This window comes from Phodopus roborovskii, unplaced genomic scaffold (genome assembly GCF_943737965.1).
Source record: "Phodopus roborovskii unplaced genomic scaffold, PHOROB, whole genome shotgun sequence".
Lineage (NCBI taxonomy): Eukaryota > Metazoa > Chordata > Mammalia > Rodentia > Cricetidae > Phodopus > Phodopus roborovskii.
In genome coordinates this window covers 29,469,327-29,489,468 of record NW_026126407.1, presented here as the reverse complement: position 1 = coordinate 29,489,468, position 20,142 = coordinate 29,469,327, and the positions used below count along the sequence as shown (strand labels likewise).

General features: G+C 41.6%; 1 protein-coding gene across 3 annotated transcripts in view; it reads right to left on the bottom strand.

Annotated features, from left to right (window-relative positions):
- Canx (calnexin) overlaps nucleotides 1-20,142 on the bottom strand; it is a 1,018,992-nt gene that overhangs the window by 16,539 nt on the left and 982,311 nt on the right. Inside the window, exon 1 of one of the 3 annotated variants that reach the window (XM_051180778.1) lies at nucleotides 11,051-11,218. The exons of 1 other annotated variant lie outside the window; for it this stretch is intronic. The gene's annotated coding sequence lies outside the window, so the exon portion shown is untranslated. Of the gene's footprint in view, nucleotides 1-11,050; nucleotides 11,219-20,142 lie in introns of those variants that run through there. One more of the 3 variants, XM_051180779.1, reaches the window with a different exon arrangement.

Genomic DNA, 20,142 nt, shown 5'->3' with positions numbered 1-20,142 from the left:
TGTACATCCTCTGACTAGCAATCAGATATTTCTCTCAGAAATTTTCTACTTCCCTCATACACACGTTCACTATCCATTCCCCCTTCTATTCTCAACATACCAAAATAAATAAATAAATAAACTAAAATGCAAAAATTTTGAGAAGTTCATGCCCAGTTTTGGTTGATTCTTACTCTACCCCACTCATCTATTAAACCCATGTTAAAATATGTTGAACTCCTTTTCAATAAACCACAACTGCTAAGAAAGAAAGAAAACAGCAGGCATGGTAGCATATACCTTATTAAAATATTTGCAGTATTAGCCAGCAAATGGGAAGAAGCAGACAGATCTCTGTGAATTCTAGGCCAGTGTGGTGTAAGTCTAGGCTAGTAAAAGCTATGCAGTGAGATCCTATCTCAAACAAAATAATTAACATCAAAATGTTCACAAGTGCCAAGTGTTTTCCTGTAACTTTTTTTTCCTTGGTGACTTACACAGAGTGGCTATTGCTCACCTTTCACTCTGGCTACACCATTACTTTTACCCACTGGCTTTCTTTCTTGAAGGCTATATTTCTTCCCAAGTTCTCAAAGCAACATAAACCCATAATTTCTGCTAAAACTCATGTTACTTTTATGAGAACACAGATACAATTTTTTAAAAAAAATTATGACGCTTTCACTAAAAATATAATCCAGCTACAACACACATTATTAAATGTTGACAGAAGCCAGAAACCTTTTGTACTATGAGCAGGCTTGTAAGATGGTACAAGTGCTATGGATTATCAACTACCATTAACAAATCTAGCAACTTCACTTCTGGTGGCACAACCAAAACAACTAAAAGAGGTCTACAGAGGTGTCTGCACATCCATGTTCATTAATATCACAACAGCTAAAACAGACCTGTTACAAAAGGACAGATACTGCATGATGCCAATTATATTAAGGCAGCAGTTCTCACCTGTGAGTTGTGACTCCTCCCGGGGAGGGGGGGGGTGGAGCAAGGACTATTTTCAGAGGGGTAGCAATCAGAGATCCTACATATTGAAGATTTATAATACAATTTTTAACAGCAAAATTACAGTTATGAAGTAGCAACAAAAATAATTTCATGGGTGCTAGGAGTCAAACCTGGGTCCTAGAATAATAAGTGCTTTTAACTACTGAGCTATCCATCTCTCTAGCCTACATAAGGTGTCTTGAGTGTCCAAATAAGCAGGTAGAGAAATAGAATTATGACAAGTGATGAAGGAAGAAGCAAAGGAGAGTTTAACATGAGTCTGAAAAGGTTTCTGAAGACCCATGTTATAATGGTGTATATATGCTCAGTGCTACTCAACTGTATATTTAAAAACAGTTAAGATGCTGGGTGGTGATGGCATATGCCTTTAATCCCAGCACTCAAGAGACAGAGGCAGGAGGATCTCAGTGAGTTCGAGGCCAGCCTGATCTACAAAGTGAGTACCAGGGCAGTTAGGGCTATTACACAGAGAAACTCTGTCTGACAAACAACAAAAATAATAAAACAAAGTATCATACTAGCTAGTCCAGAGAGCTGCTTCCCATGGCTGATGGGTCAATGATTCTGATATTGCAAGGCATGTCAATAGTACCTGAACAATTAAGTAGATGGTAGATGGGAACCACTTTTTCTCTGTTGAAATAAAAATTTGCAGATAAGCAAATAGAGGCTGGAAGAATCCATATGGCAATGCAAACAGAATTAGAGACATTTGTATGAATGTTTAAGCTCAATGCAAAATGTTTGCATGGAGCTAGAGATACAGCTCAACACTGAGTGCTCTTCAGGAAGGCCTAGGTTCAATTCCCAGCACCCCTTACCAACTGTCTGTAACTCCAGTTCCAGGGGATCCTGCACCCATGGCAAAACATTAATGTACATAAAATCTTAAAAAATACAAAATAAACAAGTTTGCATGTATTTGCATATACACACCAGTTGCAATGCATACACACTTCCTGCTTTCAACTCAGAAGGCCCACAGAAATGAAGGACTCTATATTACTATAACCATCAACAGAACAGACCAAATACAAGTTCTTAGTTTCCAATATTCTCCAGTAAAAGGAAAGAACACTCCTCAAAATAGTTGATTATAAGAGAACTGGATAATATGCAAGTCAAGCCTGCAAGCTAGATACAATGGCATATGCTTATAACCCTGGCTCTCAGGAAGCTAAGTGAGACAGACCATTTAAAAATCAGGAGAGGGAGGAGGGGGAGGGGGAGGAGAGGGAAAGAGAAAAACCCAAATACCTAGTGCCAGAGAGGAAGTGATCAATGAAACAATCACAGAAGGGCATCAGAGGAAGAGTTTACTGATCAAGCTCAAGGGTCAAAGATGAATAGTTTGAGCAACAAAATTAGTATTTTGGATTATATATGCAAAATATTTAAGTATCTAAAAATCTAAGATGACCCAAATACTCAAATATGGAACAGTTAGCATAGACTCCACTGACAAACAGAATCCACCCTCAAAGACAACCCTCACCCCTTCAGGCTGTACTGTTTACAGCCTTCTAAAGAGAACAGAAAGGAGGGGAAGAGGAACTTTATAGTACAGAAAACTCAGCCAGCTTTGGTCACGGTCAAGCATCAACAGAGATAGGCCATACTGACAGCATACACCATATGATAGAACCCTTGATCTTCTCCCTAAAACCCATGTCTGAAATAGGATAAGGAAGGGACAAGCAAATATGTAAGATATTCTACAAAATACCTCCCCAGTTTTCCTCAAAAAAAAAAAAAAAAAAAAAAAAAAGGAACCTTGAGTAACACCTGTATCTTCTTTGAGCACGTCTTTCAATGATTAAACAAGTAAACCACTCCTGGCTATTACTCAAGCATTTTAATGTGTACAATGAAGTCCACTCCAAATCTTTTGTATTTACATCTAAAGTCTCCTAAGGTAGAAGCAGACTGTGAGTTCAAGGCAAGCTTAGTCTACACAGTGAGTTCCAATATAGTCAAGAGTTATCTGGATATTGTTTCAAAAAAAAAAAAAGAAAAAGAAAAAGAAAGAAAAAAAGAAAAAGAAAAGGAAGGAAGGAAGGGAGAGAGGGAGGGAGGGAGGAGGAAGGAGCTTTGTTTTTTACATTTATTGTGGGTTGAGGTCAGAGAACCATTTCAACTTTGTTTTCTTTCCCTCTTTCCACATGAGACTTAAGAATTGAACTCAGAATATCAGACTTGGCAGTAAGCACCTTTACCCACTGAACCATAAATAAAGTCTTTCCTCAAAAATAAATAAATAAATAAATATAAAAAATCAGGTGACAGGGACAGATAAGAGCTTAATGGTAGAGTACTGCCTGGCATGCTAGACATCCTAGGTTTTGCAGCCAATGTGGAAAACCATCAGCAGAGCTCTAGAGAGCGCTGAAGCCACAGTTAGCAAGTACTCCTGTAACTGCAAGGCTCAGGAAGAAGTCAATACAAATATTATTTTACTCTATACAGACATAAACTTCCTACAATTCTGTTATATTTCTAAGGTAAGGCTTCTGGCATTCCTCTATATATACCATTCCTCCTCCCAGATTCTGACATAATTTTCTGCTTTCAAGATATATCACTATATATATAAAGTTCTTCATTTACTGTTTTTTTTCCTACAGTGCTTGAACCCAATGGCTTGCACATGCCTATCATATGCGCTATCAAGAAACTACATCCTCAGCCCTGTCTACTAGACTTCTTTAGGATTACCCCAACAGTCTTACATAGCATACAGGACTTTGTCATTTAAGTTTGTTGCCACAGAGCCTCTTTGAGCTAGGAAGAAAATGCAAGGCTGCATGGCTACCAGTTACAAAAACAAACAAAACTGTCTCAGTATGTCCTTATAAAATGTGTTTTCACTTTTTCCTCTTCCTTTTGGTAGAGCTGAGTAACAAAACAAGACCCTTGGGTGTTATACAGCCCAAATCTTTGTCTTGTGAAATTATGAATTACTAGTGTCATAGACCTTCAGAAGAGATACTGATTAGAAATCAAAACCACAGACATGAGAATCTGAGCTTATTGCAAGGACTACATCTCTCACAAACGGCCTAAGTAATATTACTAACCTGATTTCACATGGCTTTGCTTTTAATGGAAGCAATAAAACTAATGGTGGAGATGAAACGACTAGCATACAGACAATATGACTGATCTATGATACAGACTTTTAAAAAGCTGGTCAAGTGTCACTAGACACTACACAAATTCAGTGGGGACTGTAGAAGATGCATCTGGTGCCTGACAGAGCACTCCATATACCTCAAATGAGTTGCTGGTGGTACACACTCAAGCAACTAAGCAGAAGGGATCAGCCAATAAAGTCAGCCAGGGCCACATAAGGTCCTTTCTCAAAGAAATAAAACAAGGCCTGGCAAGATACCTTAGCAAGTAAAGATGCTTGCCACCCAGCCAAAGTCTGATCGGCAGAACCTACATGATTTCAAGAACTGGCTCCTGCAAGTTGCCCTCATACTTGCACACATGTGCTACGACACACACACATACACTTCTCCCAGCTCCCTCCCGCAATGTTTAAAAAAAGGAGCCAATGGCTGGGCGTCGGTGGCTCACACCTTTAATTCCAGCACTTGGGGAGCAGAGGCAGGAGGATCTCTGTGAGTTCAAGGCCAGCCTGGTCTACAGAGCTAGTTCCAGGACAGGTTCCAAAACAATACAGAGAAACCCTGTCTCAAAAAAAAAAAAAAAAAAAAAAAAAAAAATCCAAAAATAAATTCTTAGAACTAGGTACACAATAAAGGTGAGTGTGGTCTGAACATACTCTGAAGAACGAATCCACGTAAAAGGCCTAGTTTGGGTCTTGTAGTTAGTTACCTATCTGTATGGGGATGCTTAGTGGTCATTGGGTAAAGAGACAGCTCTTTTTGTCACTTTTGAAGTACTAGGGCCTCTGAATATTAGCCTGACACCCAGCATTCTATTGCTGAGCTTCATGCCTAGTCCTTGGTTTTTCCGAGACAGAATCTTCACTATGTAATCTAAGCTAACCTCAAATCTAATGATCTCCCTATCTGCACTTCCAGGGGCTAGGATTAAATGCATGCACCACCATATCTGGTTTACTTTTGCCAGTTCCTTTAAGTTTATAATTACCTCAAAACTTAAGTTTGGTTTTGTGTGTGTGTGTGTGTGTGGTTTTTTTTGGAGACAGGTTTCTCTATGTAGCTTTGTAGACCAGGCTGAACTCAAACTCAAAGATCCATCTGACACTGCCTCCCAAGTGCTGGGATAAAGAGCATTCGCCACCCTGCCTGGCCTAGATTTTTTTAAAAATATATTACTAAATCATTGAAGCTGGCTTTCTTTGTATTTGAGAGGCGGTGGCTATAAGACCATCACAAACTCAAAGCCAGCAAGTTCCAGACCATCCAGGAATTCACAGCAAGACTGCCTAAAAGAAAAAGATAGGCTGGCAAGGTAACTGAGTGGATAAAGGCACTCACTGCCAAGACAGCTTTAGTTCATTCCCTGGAACCCACACAATGGACAAAACTGTTTACTGAAACTATATTCTTGACCTAAACACATGCATATGTGGCATATACACCTATACACACAATAGTAAAACCTAAATTTTATTTTGTGTCTATATGCATGCATGTCCACAATGTGCATGGCCAGAGTCTGTGAAAAGAGAAAAGATGATGTCAGATTCCCTGAAAATGATGGCTATAATCCACTGTATGGGTGCTAGGTACATAGCCCAGGTCCTCTACAAGAGTATTGAACCATCTCTTTAGTCTCAATACATTGAATTTAAAAGAAGAAATGTGAGCTTAATGAAGTTTAGTCTTACTGAAGGGTTTTAAGAGGTAGGAAAGAGAAAGGTTCCTGAGAATCACTTGGCCTTAGTTTAATAACAAACCTTAGGCCAATGACAGACCCTGTCTTAAAAAAAAAAAAAACCTAGGTGGACTAATATTAGGAGATATCATTCTGTAAATATTTTTCTCTTATTGATGAATAAAGCCCTGTTGACCAATAGGAAAGCAAGATAGGCAGGACTGGGAGGCAAGGAGGATTGAGGGGAAAGGTAGGAGGAGATTCAACATGTAGGACCAAGAGAACAGAACTCTGAACCCTCTCTACGGTAAGATAAGACCACTTGGAAACACTTATATTAACAGAAATGAGTCAATATTTAAGACAAAGCTAGCCAATAAGAAATGCCAGTAACTGGCCAACAGCTTTATATCTAATATAATGTCTCTGTGTGTTATTTGAGGCTGGCATGGCTATGCGATCAGGCTGGTGGGAAACCACTCCTAACAGACTGCTCTGTTACATGACTGGTGTACCACCATGTAGGTGGCTAAAGCCAGGTCCTCTAGAAGGGTACCCAGTACTGTTAACCACTGAGCCATCTCTCTTGCCCTGAAAGAGTTTACTTATCAGAATTTAAAAACAAATTCAAGCAGGGCATGGTGTTATAGACAAGACATGTAACTCCAGCACTTTCAAGGCAGAAGCAGAATGATCACAAATATGAGGCCAGTTTAGTCAACATTGTGAATCCTAGGACAGCCAGGGCTATCTGATATAACCCTGTTTGAAAATTCAAACAAAAAGAAACTACAACTCTAATTTCTTTCATTTATGAAAATTACAGATAAAATGGCCTAATATTTTCAGTTATTCTCAAATAAATACTAATTTATGAAATAGTACATAAAATTTTAAAATATGATTTCTATGTAAGCTATGCATTCATTCTATCATACTACAAATGTGAATATATGTGCAGGGTTGTGTGCAAAGGACATATGTCCACTGATACCCGGTGTCTTCCTCCATCTCCACCTTATTTTTTTAATATGTCGTCTCAAAGAACCTGAAGCCCAAATGGGACTACCTGGCCAATGAGATCCAGTCCCACAATCTGAACTCAGGCCCTATGCTTGCACAACAGGGTAGGCACTTCAGCATCTAAGTGATTGCCTCAGCTCTCATCTGGCAGTCTTTAAAAACTTTTAGGTCTTAGCAGGGAATACCTTAGGTGGCCTAATAATCCCCACATAAACCCCAGAGATCCTATCATCAACTTTTTCTATTCTGCCCAAGAGCACAAAAATATGTTTCATACACATTCAAGTCACAATCCCTGGTTAGCTACTTATAACATGGGTTAACAACCAATTTCTGGACCTCTGTTTCTTCTCTAAGCCAATACTAACTTCTGTATCTTGAACTGCTAAATTAAGCATATATAAACTGCTTATAAGGCCTGTTTTACAGCATGTGTTCAGCGTTAGTAGTGATTGTTTACTGTTACTAGACATAACTTACTATATTATTTCTACTTGTCAGTTTTTAATGGTTCCAAAACTGAATTTTATTTTTGTTTTTGGAGACAGAGATCCACCTGTCTCTTCCTCTCCAGTGCTGGAATTAAAAGCATTTGTCACTGCCACCTAGGGCCAAACTGAATTTTAAGGCAAATACTCTAAACTTTATATTGAGGGAAAAAGAACTTAATTATATTTATTTGTTTATTTGGTGTGGGTGCACATGTGGAAATCGGATGACTTTCAGGAGTCAGTTTTGTCCTCCCACCAAGTGACTTCCAGGAATGAACCTCTAGTTATCAGGTATGGTAGCGAGTGTCCTGACCCACTAAGCCAACTTGATACCCCAAAATTAAGCACTCAAAAAAAAAAAAAAAAAAAAAAAAAAAAAATGTTGCCAGGCAATGGTAGCCTTTAATTCCAGCACTCAGGAGGTAGAGGTTGGCAGCAGATCTCTGTGAATTCGAGACCAACCTGTTTTACCAAGTGAGTTCCAGGACAGCCAGGGCTGTTACACAGAGAAACCCTAGGTGGTAGTGGTGGGGGAGGTGATGATCGGGATATGACAACAAAACACTTAAGAGGGCCAGCAGGAAGGCAAAGAAGGTAAAGGTACTTATCAAGAAGCCTGACAAGTTGAATTCAATCCCTGATAGCCATAGAATAAAAGGGAGGAACCAACTCTCAAAAACCATACTAATTTCATTCGTGCCTTCATGCCACTGCATATGCATGCACAAAATTAAATGTAGTAAAATCTCTTGTAAAAATAAGAACATTTGCTGTGCGTGCTATTAATCCCAGCACTCCACTGGGGAGGCAGAGGCAAGTAGATCTCTGAGTTCCAGGAGAGCCAGGGAATCTACAGAGAACCCCTGTCTCAATAATAATAATAACAATAATGAAAAATACATACAACTCTAAATAAATGTCCATCTATTTAAAAATACAAGTATGCCAAGATGACATACCCCTATAGTCTCAGTTACTTGGGAAGTTGAAGTTGGAGATATAAGTGAGCCAAGAATTAAGATCAACTTGGCAGTTAGGGATATAGCTAAGTGGTATTGTTTTCCTAATCGTTAAGTTCAAAGCCCTAAGTTCAATGCTCAGTAATTGTTTTGTGGGGGAAGGAGGGGTTAACCTCTTAGCAAACAGTGTGATCTGTGACCTGCTCTATAAATGAAAACTCTAATATCTTATTTGCATTTTTAGACTTGCAGTTTTTTTGTTCATGTGTTAGGGCTAGAGCCCTGTGGTCTAAAGCTTGCTAGGCAAAAACTCTACAACATCCTATCTTCTTGAATTTTTTTTCACTGACTGAAACACTAGAAGTGACTTTTTCTTTTTAAAGTAACTTTTTCCCTATTAATTCACTTTAAGATATGAATGCCCAGGATGGAGAAATGGCTCCATGGTTTAAGAGTTCAAGTTCTGTCTGTAATTCCAGCTCCAGAGAATTAGATGCCCTCTTCTGGCCTCCATGGGCACCTATAAATATATACACTCATACTGACATACACATAAAACATTTTTTTAACAACTTGAAGAGATTAAAAAAAAAAAAAAAAGACTTGAGTACTTCAATATACATAAAATTCTCTAGATCCCCTCCCCCAAGTCCTCTTCTATCCTCGGGCATCAGGCACACACATAACACAGACATGCATGCAGGCAAAAATACATACATCTAAAACAAAAGTAAATATATCTAAATTTTTTTTTAAAAAATTCTCATTTAGCACTTTTAGCCTCAACAAAGCATTTAATAAGGCAGCACTTCCCTAATGGGTTTATAATAATTTATACAGACTACAACCATCTCTGGCACTTTAATTATTTCTTAGGACCTTTTTTTTGTTGTTGTTGTTGTTGTTTTGAGTCAAGGTTTCTGTGTGTAATAGTACTGGCTGACATGAAACTCACTCACTTTGTGACCAGGCCGGCCTCAAACTCACTTGAGATCCACCTGCCTCTGCAGCTCAAGTGCTGGGGTAAAAGGTTTGAGCCACCACTGCCCAGCTATTTATTTCTTAGGACTTTTTATGAGCTGCCAAATCTATTTGCCCAGTTCCTTATACTTTCATATTGTCTGTCCTCTCAAAGGTGAGTCAGGTAGGAGACTTATTACCATTTCAAAAATATAGGAACCAAAGTTACCATGTTGGACACAGAATTCTACAGCTATGCTTACCAACTGCCACTCTACCCCCTTAAAGCTTTCTTACAGGGAAGTGACCTTTGCAGGACAAGGATGCAACAGTGTGACTGTTAAAGCTCTGTCAATATGCCTGTGCCTTGTGGCTCTTGAAAGATAAGGAGCTAATTGCACTGCTGAGTTAAGATAGCAAGGTGGAGAAGGGATGCTGACACCCATTTTCAGACTGATCAGTAAAAGTCTATTGTGGATGATCACTACAACACACAGCTCATTAGGGCCTGGCTTGCCTGTGCACCCTGCCTGGTCCATAAGCTTAATTATAGCACATATACAACATGGGAGTCACTTCTGTTCATGCCCTTTCAAACATTACTAGAAAATAGAATGATTTTTAAGATAACACAATTCCCCTTTTTAAAAAAGGCAACTAAAAAAGGCAAAAAACAAAACAAAAGAAAAAAGAACCTTTCCTCAGGGTAAAACTCACCTTTGTCCTCAAGCTTTTAATATTCAGCTCAGTTTAACTTCACAACCAGCAGTCTCTAGTGTCATGAATGTGTCTTCAGGTCCTTGCATACAGGATTTAACCCCAAATTACTATGTCAGTGTAATGGACCAAGGCATTCAGACTACAAAAGATGCCACTGCAATTACTACCCACTGAATCTTTACTATATACCCAACTTCCCATTTCCACACCTCTTAATACAAGCCCATCGGGCATTCTATCTACTAGAGAATGAGCACTGAAGTAGAAAATCTCCTAAATTCCCTCTCCCCCAAGCAGGTAAGTGCTTGGAACTGGGGCTTTTAACCTTAACTAAGAAACCAAAACTGTCTAGTCCTCGTTACAATCCCAACGTGACCATTAAAACTACCTGCATGACCTTGGGCCAGTCATTTCAAACTTCTAGGCCTCAGTTTCCTCCACTGGCTGGTTGGAACTTTTGTTTGGTTTTCCTGCTTTTATGGTCCAGTGAATACCCACACTGGATTACTATCCACCACCGAACAGACAGGTGCCGTAAGAGTTAAGCCTTAAGTTTCTCAAGCGCTACACGTTCTAGTACATTCCTCTCCCTCCTCAGGGTGCTATCTATGATCCATTCTTCGCTTTGGGCATGTTATTTTCTAATACTGGAACCATGTAACGCTCATCTCTCGATCTACTTCACCTTTCCCTACTACTCGGACTACCTACTAGGCCCGATTCCAGTTGTACACCTGTACCGGATTACTCAGTCCACCTCCAGGTGGGCCAGGACAGGGCCTAAGAAAGCTCTAGAAGCAAAGCCATAGAAAGTTAGCTTTCTCTGAGGTCAAAGGAAGCCCCAGGTCATCTGCCACGCCTCCCGACCTCGGCGGCGCTTCTCGGGCCTGCTTCGCTACCTGGGCCGCTCTCCTCACTGCCCTGGCTTCCGCCCAGGCCTGCGCCGGTCGAACGCCCGCCCGACCCCTCCGCCGTCGAGACTCCGGCCACGCCCGACCCCTCCGCCGCGGCGCCGCTCTCCCAGGCCCCCAAGCCTCGTCCCAGGCTTGAGGCTCCCGCACACGCTTCCCGTCTCACCTCGAGCCTCCCGGGGACCACTGACGGCTCCCGCACCTTCTCCCACCCGCACACCCGGCCCCGCGCTGCAGTAGAGACAGCGGCGGAGGCGGCCCGATCGTCACGTGCCGCAGAACTAAGAGGCCTCGGCTACCGCTGCCGCGCGAGCGAGCCCCACCGCACGAAGACCAACCCTGCGTCCGCCCCTCGGTCCTGAGTGGCTAAAACGAACGTAAAATCCCGCCCGCTACCGCAAGATCTGCAAGTCCATTGGCTAATATGGCCATCGCTCAAAACTCCTTCCCCTACGCCCCCTAGGGCTATTCTTCGTGGAGGGTGATGACTGGTCAAGAGCAAGGCAGGAAGTGGTTGTTGATTGGGCAGAAGGAAAAAAGGCGGGCCGTGACGGAGCGGGAGGGTGCGCTCTCCCTAGGCCGGTTGGCTTTGGCTCGGTTTTTCGAGTGGGGTCGCCCTGGTTCTTCAGTGGGCGGCGTGTCGGCGGCCATTGCGAGACTACTTTCCCACCCGTTCAATTATGAACTCTGTTCCAGCCCCAGCTGGCCTTCGTTACAGGGACACGTGGCCTCCTTCAGAAATGGAGGAACGTCCGGCCGGTATGCCTGTGCAGAGAGCGAGCTCTTTCTGGGCCGCAGGCACCACGATTCCTGCGGAGTCATCGCCCTGATCCCGGGAGCCTGAGACCGACCGCTTTATCTAACAAAACACGATCTAGATCACAATCATGCAACATGAAGTCACCTTACCCCCTTCCCGTGCTGTTTCCTGATGTTGGTCTTTAAAATCAGACATACTCTAGCGACAGGATGGGGAGTGGGGGGAAGGGTGATGCCATGTGCAGATTTAAAATAACCATTTCTGTAACTCACTCATTTTTCATTTTCAGTATGCTGAGAAGCCTGTAAGACTGATGCCTTTAAACATCCATCACCTCTGGTTGTGTTTTGTGACCCAAAGCTTTGAATACTGGGGAAACAATCAGCATGCTTTATCGTGTATGTAACTACATAAAATCAGCCCTATTCCTGCCATCCCAAGAGAAAAGCAGCCAGGGTTTAATGTTTGAGTCAACTTAGTAACCACCAATTCTCATTCCCTAATCTTATAGCGGAGAATTTGCTTCCCTTATTTGCCTTAGAAAGGTGTTGAAAAAAAAAAAATGAAGTCAGATATGCTAGCTAGCACATGCTTTATAGTCCCAGTTCCCATGAACTCAGAAGGCAGAGGCAGGAGAGGATCGCTCAGCAACTAAGAGCACTTTCTTGCTCTTGTAGAGGACTCAAATTCAGTTCCCAATACCCATATCAGGTACTCAAAACTGCATATAACTCCAGCCCCAGGGAATCTCACACCCCTTCTAGATTCCAAGGGCACCTGTACTCTGGGGTGCACATAGCCAAATACAGATAGTACATATAAGTACACATAATTTTTTAAAATCTTAAAAATTTAAGCCAGAAAAAAAAAACAAACAAAAACAACAACAACAAAAATAATTAAGCCAGGCAGTGGTGGCACAGGCCTTTGATACCAGCACCTAGGAGGCAGAGACAGGTGGATTTTTTTTTTTGAGTTTGAGGTCAGCCTGGTCTACAGAGCAAGTTCAAGGACAGACCCCAATGCTACAGAAAAGGAAAACCTGTCTCAAAAAACAAAACCAAAAAAAAAAAAACAAAAACTTTACTTAAGATGGGTTCTGGCTTTTGTTACAGAAGATGGCCTTGACTTAAGAGGACCAAAAAAAAAAAAAAAAAAAAAAAAATTAGAAAAGACAACTGCCAAAAGGCATAAGTCAATACTGAAAGGGTAGAGGAGCTGAAACCTTTCCTGAAAGAAACTGACAAAGAGGTGAGACTTGGCCTAGACTCCATATAGAAATGCAGAGTTTCTGAAGGCAGAATTGGAACAAGGGTTCCTGAGATGGGGAAACCATGAATGGGAAAGGAAGAAGAAAATGGCAGGTGTTTGGAGGATCCCTATACAGAAATGTTTCGGGCCATCACGATGATGGCCCTCTGCAGGTAAGGGCACTTGGCACCAAACCTGCTGATCTGGACTTGATTCCCAGAACTCACACTGTGAAAGAAGAGAACTGAATTGTGCTCTGATCTCCACACACATTGACATACAAACAATAATAAATGTGAAAACTGAATGCAGATGAGGGCACATGATGGCTCCAACACATTCAGTCCAGAGAAACTGGGGACCTCCGACTTCTGATACTTTCATAGTATACCGCTAAGGAATATCAGATTCTTGTATAACTCAGTTATCCAAATAGCTAAAGCTTAACAGGGTTAGCAAATACAAAGCGGCCAGATATATACCTTCAAGGCAGTTACTGTTAACCACAATAGACCTTAGGAATTTATAAGCCGTATTTATCAAACATATTTTATTCATCACAGATTTGTTGGTACTTATCTAAAATTTTCTAGACATGTGGTGTTGTCAACAAAGACGTAAGTGGTTAGATATATATCTCTAAGTCAGTTTTTGTTAACCTGAGTTAGAGTAGACCTTTATAACCTGAGTAGACCTTTATAACTTTAGGAATTTATCATGATATAAAATTCCAACTTAGCCGGACAGTGGTGACGAATGCCTTTAATCCCAGCCCTTGGGAGGCAAAGGCAAGCCACACGAGCCTGGTCTACAAGAACTACTTCCAGGACAGGCTCCAAAGCTACACAGAGAAACCCTGTCTTAAACAAAACAAAACAAAAATTTCCCACCTAAGCTGGGTGGTGGTGGCACATGCCTTTAAACCTAGCACTTGTGAGGCACAGACAGGTGGATCTCTGTGAATTCAGGGTCAGCCTTGAGCAAGTTCCAGCATAGGTTCCAAAGCTATATAGAGGAAACTTGTTTCAAAAACAAAAACAAAACAAAACGAACCCCACAAAAACAAAAAAAGAGGAAAATTCCATTCTAATCCAAAATATTTTGTAGCCCTGCTGTTGCCTCTTTAGCCTAAAAGAAGAAATAATGATAAGAGTTCAGTAGGACTAAGTTTTATGAGTGTTGCCTCAGTTGGTTTATGCCATATGGTCATCTTTTTTTGTTTGTTCAAGACAGGGTTTCTCTGTGTAGCCCTGGCTATCTTGGAATTTGCTCTGTAGATCATGCTGGCCTTCAACTCACAGAGATCACCTACCTCTGCCTCTGCCTCTGCCTCTGCCTCTGCCTCCGAAGTTGCTAGGATTGAAGGTGTGTGCCACCACCACTTGGCCCTCATTGTCATTTTAATCAAGATGGTGAAGTTACATGGCATATACTCTCTTTTAACCTTACTAAAGATGGCTGCCAGTCACATGGCTTCATACATCCTGATGAGATCATCAACCAAATGGTTGCTATGTAAAATCTATTTTTCTAAAAAAGAGTTAAATCCAACTAACCTATACAATGTTTGAATGCAATTGCCCCCGTAAACTAATAGGGAGTGGCACTATTAAGAGATGTGGCTTTGTTGGAGTAGGTAGGGCCTTGTTGGGGGAAGTGTGTCACTGTGGAAAGCTTTAAGGTCTCAAGCCCATGCCCAGTGTCTCAGACTACTTCCCACTGCCTGTGAGTCAAAATGTAAGAACTCTCAGCTCCTTCTCGAGCACCATGTCTACCTGCATGCTGCCTTTCTTCCCACCATGAAAATAGTGAACTAAACCTGTGAACTGTATGTTTTCCTTTATAAAAGTTGCTGAGGTCACGGTGTCTCTTTACAGTAACAGAAACTCTAAGACAGAGATTGAGGTATTGCTATGATTGGCCAGACCATGTTTCATTTGAATGAATATGGACCTTAGGACTGTGAATTAGAAAAGCAGCTTAACATTTTAAGTGCTGTTTAATAGGATCTATTAGTAGGAGCATAGAAGACAGTGGTACTGGGTGCAATTCGAACTATAGGGCTGGATCAAGAGGTTTCAGAGGAGGCTTAGAGAGCATAATTTTTATATTTTGGTGAAGAATGTGACTGCTTTTTGTCTTTGTTCCAAGAGTCTGCCTGGGGCAAAAGTGAAGAGTTTTGGATTAATTCCAATGGCAGAAGAAATCTCAAAACAGCCTAGTATAGACTGTTTTGTGGTCATTAGTAATAACTCTAATGGAGATTTATAATGAAAAGGAACAAGCTGAGCAAGGAAAAAAAATACATGATATAAAACAATTTGAGGAGAAAAAGAGTACCAGGAAGTGGAATGGAGTTAAACTCTGTGTTCAATGAGACGAACAATTTAAGAAATGGGATAAGGGCTGGAGAGATGGCTCATCGGATAAAAGCAGTGACTGTTCTTCCAACAGGACCTGAGCTCAATTCTGAGCATACATACAGCAGCTCACAACTGTCTGTAATCTAGCTCCAAGTGATCTGGCACCCTTACACAGACATACATACAGGTAAAACGCCAATGTACATAAAATAAAAATAAATGAATCATTTAAAAAAAGAAGAAGAAATAGAATAAAGGGAGTGATGACCTCAGGGCAAGATCCCATCCAGCTAAATGTCCAACCTGTGAAAAGGAATTAAAGAAAATCTTAGGAACCTGGTATGGTGGTGAGTGCCTTTAATCTCAGCACTGAAGAGGTAGAGGCTGGCAGATCTGTGAGCTTGAGACCAGCTTGGTCTACAGAGAAACAAATTCCAGAACAGCCAAACTCAGGCAATGAAGGAAACCATGGAAAAGAGAAAGCTGATGAAGATGTAATTGAAAAAAGGGGGGCCTGTTCCTGCCACGATAAGCAGCAGAACTTGGCAACTTCAGCCAGGTAGTTCTAGCTTTAGAGTAAAGGACAGAAGAAAGGTATTATGGGATCTCCTTCCCTCTGTGACTAATGAAAGTCACTGAGGCCAGGCAAGTGTGAGTGGTGTCCCTGACTGAAGGCCTAGGGAGGCTGTTGTGTGAGGCTGTGAAGTTGAAGCCTGGATTGCCTTGGAGACCCCAAGATGTTGGAGATGCCAGAGCCATGGGATACCTGCCGAGGAGAGCTGCTGACAGGGAGTAGAACCCGCCCAAGAGATGCAAGTGTGTTGCAGTCAACAAAGCTGGAAGGAGCTGGAGCTCTGAAGAGCATTTTGACATCATCATAGAGATGCAGAGTTTAGAGTTTGCCCAGCTAGTTTTGGACCCGGTTTAATCTAGTATTTCCTCACTATGCTCCCTTTCTTACATTTTGGAATGATAATGTATATTATGTGCCATTATATGTTGGCATATGCATTATGATATTGTTACAAGCTTTTGGGGTCCAGGGAGTGGAATGCGGTAGTTGGCCCCATAAACTCAGGCAGTAAAACTATTAAGAGATGTGGCTTTGGAGCTGAGCTGTGGTAGCACACACTTTTAATCCCAGAACTTGGGAAGCAGAGGCTGGCAGATCTCTGAGTTCGAGACCAGCCTGGTCTACAGAGTGAGCTCCAGATCAGGTTCCAAAGGTACACAGAGAAACCCTGTCTCCAAAAACAAAACCAAACAAACAAACAAAAGAAGAGGTGTGGTTTTGTTGAAGTAGGTATAGCTTGCTGGAGGAAGTGTGTGTGTCACTGTGAAGGTAAGCTTTGAGGTCTCATAAGCTCAAGCCATGCCCAGTGTCTCAGACCATTTTCTGTTGCCTGTGAGTCAAGATATAAGAACTCTCAGCTCCTTCTCCAGCACCATGTCTGCCTGCATGCTGCCTTGCTTCCCACCACAACAATAATGAACTAAACCTCTGAACTGTAAGTGAGCTACTCCAATTAAATGTTTTTCCTTATAAAAGTTATTATGGCCACTGGGCGGGCTGTTGTGATGCATGCCTTTAAACCCAGCACTTGGGAGAAAGAGGCATACAGATCTCTATGAGTTCCAGAACAGTCTGATCTACAGAGTGAATTCCAGGACACCAAGGGCTAACATAGAAACCTTGTCTGGAATGAAAACAAAAGAAAACCAAACATTGTCATGGTCATGGTGTCTCTTCACTGCAATAAAAATACAAACCCTAAGACAAACAGTACATTCTAAACAAGAGTTGAATTATATAAATGATTTGTTGTAGCAATTTTAGATTACTTATATATAGATATTTTTAACTGTAAGCCTTTTGTTACAAGTTTTTAATTGTTATTAACAGATTTTACAGATACTTTAACCATACCCAATAAACTTACAAATCCTGAGAGTTTACTTAAACGTTTTAAGGGAATTTTTATTTTGAGAGCAGAGAGCCAAAAAATGGTAGAGATAAATGATTTTGAAGAACAGAAACTAGAAAAACCTTAGAAATAAGAGATTTGGAAATAAGAGACTTGGAAGTGTGGAGCATAGAAAGCATAGATATAAGAGATTTGGGGAATCATTTGTTTGTGCAGTGGCAGAAATTATAACCATGTTAGAAAATTTGAAAATCTAGTGTGCCATCTTTGGCCACTGAGCTGAGATAAAGCCAAGGTGTTTGCAGTAAGACAGCGAAGCTGTAATGGAATCTCTAAGTCCTAGGACTCAGAGAGAAAAGGTCATATAAGGAGTCTGTAAGGAATCGGTGGGACCTCCAGGAGGGACCTGACAGAAGGACCAGGCCACAGACCACCCAAGGGAACATTCTGATGTCACGAAGTCCTATGGGGCACAAGGAAGCTGCAGGACTTAGCAGGCAGCTCCTAGGGGAGGGAGCTGAGAACAAGTGGAGGGAGAGAAAGGAAGGGTGGGGGAGGGAAGGGGTGAGTGTCCTGGCGACAAGAATTTCAATTGGGGCATTCCCAAGCAGACCGAAAGACTTGTTAGAGAGAGATGTTCCTTTCCAGTGATAGGGGCCCAACAGTTGGCCATTGAGGCTTTGGTAGTAACAGTAGACAAAGCAGGCAGCTCTGGGGTGACACCCAGTAGAGAAGGGATGAGAGTTACAGCAGGTAGATGAGAGAACAGCTCAAGAGGTGGACTGGGAGACGCTTTGGGGGAAAGAGAGGGTTTCAAGAATGGAAGAGGGCTAAGTGTCTTACAGAGAGATTCCCATAAGGGTGTAGCAGGCCACAGCCAACTGAAAGATGCCCAAGTGACAGGCACTCCAAGAGAGTCTGGCAGACTCCAGGAGCTAGTGAGACTGACAGGTGAATCATGAATGCCTAGGAGGCACAGCAAGCCCCAGGAGGAACAAATACTTAGAGCAGGTGGAAGGAAGAAGGCTGAGGAGGCAGACTCTAGAATTTTGAGTGAAATTTGATGGGTGACAGAAGCCAGCACAATGGGAGATGCAATTCTGTATACATTTCTCTTATTGGTTGATGAGTAAAACACTGATTGACCAGGCAGGAAGATAGGCAGGGCTAGGAGAGGGGGAGGGTTCTGGGAAAGGTAAGTAGAGGGAGCCAGTAGGACTGAGTCCCGATGCTGCTGGAGGAGAAACACCATGCAAGGCATTACAGGTTAAGCCACAGCCTTGTGGCAAAACATAGATTGATAGAAATGGGTTAATTATTAAGACAGAACTAGTCAATAAGAAGTCCTAGTCATCGGCCACCAGTATTATAATTAATATAAGTCTCTGAGTGTTCTTTAGGGGCTGACGCAGCTATGGGACCAGGATAGTTTGAAAGATTGCTCATAATACCAGCAGAAACAAAAGATAAAGAGATGTAGTGTAATAATCTTTTCATACACTATGAATATGTATTACTTTCATTGTTTTAATAAAGAGCCAAATGGCTGATAGCTAGGCAAGTAGAGGTTAGGCAGGATTTTTGAACAAAAAGAGAGGATGAGGAAAGGCAGAATCATCAGTGAGATGCAGAGGAGCAGGAGATGAACAGGCCGTGCTGGAAAAGGGTACCGCCACATGGTAGATAAGAAACATGGGTTAATTTAAGATGTAGGAGCTAGTTAGTATCAAGCCTAAGCTATTGGCCGAGCATTTGTAATTAATAATACATCTTTGTGTTTATTTGGGAGCTGGCAATCCACACCTTGAGAGAGTCAAATCAACAGCTTGGTTTGTAGCAGCAGCCAAGTCCCTTGGAAGGGAGCTCATATATGTCCTTCCCCGGTTTCAGGCACCAGATAGATGCAAATGAAGACATGTAACAAGAGAGCCACCAGAAACATTGCATCTGGCTTGAATTCTGGAGTGTCATGTAGGCAGAACTTTCCCTGTGCAGCAGCCACTTCCCAAATAACCTACACATAGACTCAATATTAATTACAAATGCTTGTCCAATAGCTCATTCTTGTTACTAGCTAACTCTTACACATAAATTAACCCACATTTCTTATTTATGCTTTGCCATGTGCCTTGGTACCTTTTCTCAGTACAGCGTGCCCATCCATCTTGCTCTCTCTGCATCCACTGGTGACTCTCTCATTCCACCCTTCTTCATCCCGTGTCCTCAGTTTGATTGTCCCACCTAACTTTATCCTGCCTTGCTAGAGGCCAATCAGCTTCTTTATTAACAATGAGAGTAATACATATTCACAGTGTACAGGAGGATTATTCCACAGCAGTATCAACACCTAGGCTTTGAACTGCCTTTTGTGATTGTTACCTTTTGTTTGAAGTGTTTGAGTCTTATCTGAGTTCTTTCTGAACTACTCCAGAGCCTTTGCAAAACTTAGTAATGAGAGGACCTGGCACATTAGGAGGTTTCATGACTGAGGACTGCTTAGGCAAATGGTTCCTTCAAGTAACTCCAAATAAGAAGTTTGATATTCAGAAATTATTTGCTAAAGGTATAAATTGTGTAACAATAAACAAGTTTTTGATTTTGTTTTGCAAAGCAACTGGCAGTCGGTTCACCAGATGCTGATTCACCCTGCTGCTCTGCTAAGCCTAAATTCATCTTGGAGTGACCTTTTTCTTCTACAGACTCACATAAAACAGAACACAAACGTGACATGACCGCTCAAAGGTATGGTTGAAAAGGATTTTTAATGTAGATATGAGAGACTTCAGCCAGAAGCATCTGGATGAGTTCAGAACAAGACAAGAAAGAAGTAGACTGAACATGGCCAAGCAGACTGAACCAGGCCATGGGAGGGTGGGGGGCAAGAGAAGAAGAGAAAATAGAGGAAACAAAAAGAGGGGACCAAGAGAGAGCTGGGTACCAAAAAGAAACATGGTCAAAG